Source organism: Leopardus geoffroyi, chromosome B4, assembly GCF_018350155.1.
Source record: "Leopardus geoffroyi isolate Oge1 chromosome B4, O.geoffroyi_Oge1_pat1.0, whole genome shotgun sequence".
In the NCBI taxonomy this organism is placed as follows: domain Eukaryota; kingdom Metazoa; phylum Chordata; class Mammalia; order Carnivora; family Felidae; genus Leopardus; species Leopardus geoffroyi.
The window spans coordinates 54,543,260-54,547,112 of record NC_059341.1 but is presented as its reverse complement, the minus strand read 5'-3'; the positions used below and the strand labels follow the sequence as shown (position 1 = coordinate 54,547,112).

Sequence of the window (3,853 nt, the reverse complement as noted above, 5' to 3'; positions counted from 1 at the left end):
CTCTTCCTGTGTTTTCACAGTGCCTCAGTGGACCTAAGTGCCTAAAGCAAAGGTTTGGACTGTACATTCTTTGCCGTCAGTACAGCTAAATGGATGATGCAGAATGAGGAGAAAGGGGGCCAAGGTGACATCTGACACTAGCTAGCTGATTTTGTGGCTACGGGTTTTATTTATTTATTTATTTATTTAAATTTTCTTTCAAATTTTTATTTAAATTCTATTTAGTTCACATACAATGCAATATTGGTTTCAGGAGAATTAAGTGATTCCTGACTTACACACAATTCCCAGTTCCCATCACAACATGTGCCCTCCTTAATACCCATCACCCATCTAGCCCATCCCCCACCAATCTGCCCTCATCAATCCTCAGTTTGTTCTCTATCTTTAAGAGTTTCTATGGTTTGTTTCCCTCTCTTTCTTTCTTTTTTTCCACCTTTCCTATGGTCATCTGTTTTATTTCTTAAATTCCACATATAAGTGAAATCATATGGTATTTGTCTTTTAAGACTAGAGGACCAATATGTGTATTTTAATCTCAGATGATATTTAAAAAGTGATTCTGTAATTGCAACGAGGCCCACTAGTGCATGAATTAATGTGTTATAACTCATGCCCAAGCACTAAGCAAACATCACGCATGTGAATTATTGCACAATAAATTCATGCCCTGTTGTGAACTTACAGCTTAATTAGTACATGAATCTAAGTGAGTTAGATGAATTCAAACAGGATTATGTCATGTAGTGTATGAAAAATAGAATGTTGGGAGGTATCTGGCATTTGTTCTGTGGGTAAAGCAGGGTCAATCAGTCTGTAATATCTCTTGGTATCAGTTTCTATGATATTTGGGCTGCAACAGGTGACATGCAACTTCTAAGCTTTGGTTGGTTGGTTGAACACCATTGTTTAGTAAACACTTATTGTTTATTTAGGCATTGTGGAAGGATAGCACATACTAGATGAAATATGAAGCAGCAGAGTTGAAGCCTGAGCAACAGAACTTGACATCCCCCACCCAACTAGGATTAATGGAGCCTCACCAAACCTGATCCAAGACTTTCCACTCCCTGGGCTTGCTACAGCTCTCTGATCCGACAATTGTTTTCAATGCCAGCTAGAATGCTGTATCAGGTACTTCACAGATTTGGTCAAAAGCTGGTACACAGACATAAGCTGTGGCCACCAGTGGCTGGAGATGACCCAGCTAGAAGCCCGAGCACTCTGGATTTAGTGGTCTTAGGTGTGAACCACACAGTGGGTGTAGGTGTGTATGTCCTGGCTGGTGAGGTGGCCAGAGGTAAAGCAGGACCATCCATTGTGATCTGCTTTTTGGTAGCTGGATTATCTTCTATGTTGGCTGGGCTGGGCTATGCAGAGATTAGTGCCCCTGTTCTCCATTCTGGCTCTTCATATCTCTACACCTATTCACTATTGGTGAACTCTGGGCTTTCATCACCAGCTGGAATCTCATCCTCTCCCTTGTTGCTGATACAGCCATGGTGGCCCGGGCATGGATCTTAGCTTTTGACTACCTACGTTTGGACAAGATCTCTCAGACCCTTCATGGAAGCACCTAAGCATATGTTTCCCATGTCCTTACAGGATATCTAGACTTCTTTGTTTTGGGCCTTTTATTGTTGCTCATAGAATTCTGGAATCTGTGGTATATTTCATTTGTCTCGGTTACCAAAGTGGTCACATTGGTAAAACTTTTGGTTCTCAGTTTTGTCATCATGTCTGGCTTCATTAAGGGGGACCTGCACAACTGGACACTCACAGAAGAGGACTATGTAATGGATGGACTCGATGACACCTCTACATTGGACCCTCTGGGCTCTGGAGGATTTGTGCCTTTTGGGTTTGAGGGGATTCTCCGTGGAACAGCAACCTGTTTCTATGCATTTATAGGTTTTGAAAAAATTGTTACTAGAGTTGAAGAAACCAAGAATCCCCAGTGCTCCATCCCCATGGGCTTTGCGATTTCACTGTTCATCTGCTTTTTCATGTATTTTGTGTCTCTTCAGCACCTAGGCTTATAGGCTTACTACCAGCTCCAACCTGGGAGCACCATGCCCGAGGCATTTCTCCATATTGGCTGGGCCCCTGCCTACTATTTTGTAGCTTTTGGATTTTTCTGTAGTCTTTCTGCCACTCTCTTGGGATTTATGCCCCCCCATACGTCAAGAGATACATGTGATGTCACAGGATGGCCTCGTGTTACCTGTCTTTGCTAGCATTGATACTAGAGTGTACATCTGTATCATGGCCACTGTGATCTTTGGCATTATTGCAGCCATTATTGCATTATTCTTGGGAATCACTGATATTGTGGATCTCAGTTCAACTGGGTCCCTGATGTCTTACTCTCTGGTTGTTTATTGTGTTCTCATCCTCAGGTATCAGCCTGAGAGGAGGAAAGGGGCAAATTAAGCAGAAATACAGGAGGAGAATGGACTTGCAGCAGAGAGGTTGACTCTACAGGGACTACTTTTTCCAGTTAGCTCCACCCCAACTCCACTCTCTGGCCAGGTTTTCTATGTTTGCTCCTCACTGCTTTTTCTGCTTCTCACTCTTCTGTGCCTGGTGCTGACCCAGTGGCCAATTCTGCTTTCTGGAGACCCAGTGTGGATTTCAGGGGTTGTGCTGCTCCTGGTTCTCATCACTGGGATAACTGGGGTCATCTGGAGACAGCCACAGAACTCCAGTCCCCTTTACTTTAAGGTCCCTGCTCTGCCTTTCCTCCAACTACTGAGCATCTTTGTGAATGTTTACCTTATGATGCAGATGGTAGCTGGAACCTGGGCCCTGTCTGGTGTCTGGATGCTGATTGGGTTTATTATCTCCTTTGTCTATGGGATACAGCACAGTATGAATATTATATTAACAAACTCCACTTAATTTAGGGCCTAAACTGCAGACCTTGAACTCAGCAGTGCCAGTACATATTTGGTTTAACATTATCACATGTGAGTGTGGTTTGGTCCCCTGCACAATAATGAAGAGTACCCTTAGCACATGGAAAGCTCATGACATGCTGGTAGGGTAAAACTTACTGAGCTCTGTATGTGTTATGGCACGAAGGATGTATCTTTGTTCTTTCTCATTTTAAAAAAAAATATCCACTTTTCAAGTGTCTGTAGCTGCTCTCTGGCTTCAAAAAATTATTTTTAAACTATGAAAATTGTTTTTATTTTCTTTGGTTAAATATCCAGTAGCAGCAGGGTTTTGACTAGTTCAGTAAGTAGAGTATTCGACTCTTAATCTCTGATTGGTGAATTACAGATGCAATTTGGGTGTAAAGATTACCTAAAAAATATATCCAGTAGTAGAATAACTGTATCATATGGTAGTTCTTTTTAAAATGTTTTGAGGAACCTCTATACTGCTTCTCATAGTGGCTGCACCAGTTGATTCTCATAGACAGTGCATGAGGGTTCTTTTTTCTCCATATCTTGGTCAACACTTGCTTTTCTTGTCTTTTTTATTTCATCCATTCTGACAGGTGTAAAGTGTATCTCATTATAGTGTTAATATACATTTCCCTCAGGATTAGTGATACTGAGCATATTTCCATGAGTCTCTTCTCCACCTCTATGTCCTCTTTTGAAAAATGTCTATTCAGATCCTATGCCCATTTTTTATCTGGATTATTTGTTTTTCTGGTATTGAGTTATATAAATTCTTTATGTATTTTGGGTATTAACCCCTTACAGAATATAACAGAAACATCTATTCTGATTGACTAGGTTACGTTTTTGTTAGGTTGATGGTTTCATTTTAGTGCAAAATCTTTTTAGTTACGTGAATTCAAAAAGATATATGAACCCCTATGTTTATTTCAGCATTGTTT

General features: G+C 41.0%; 1 pseudogene; it reads left to right on the top strand.

The window, feature by feature from the left end:
• The first annotated feature begins 1,122 nt into the window (after nt 1–1,122).
• On the top strand, nt 1,123–3,140 carry LOC123591548 (annotated as a pseudogene).
• The last annotated feature ends 713 nt before the right edge of the window (nt 3,141–3,853 follow it).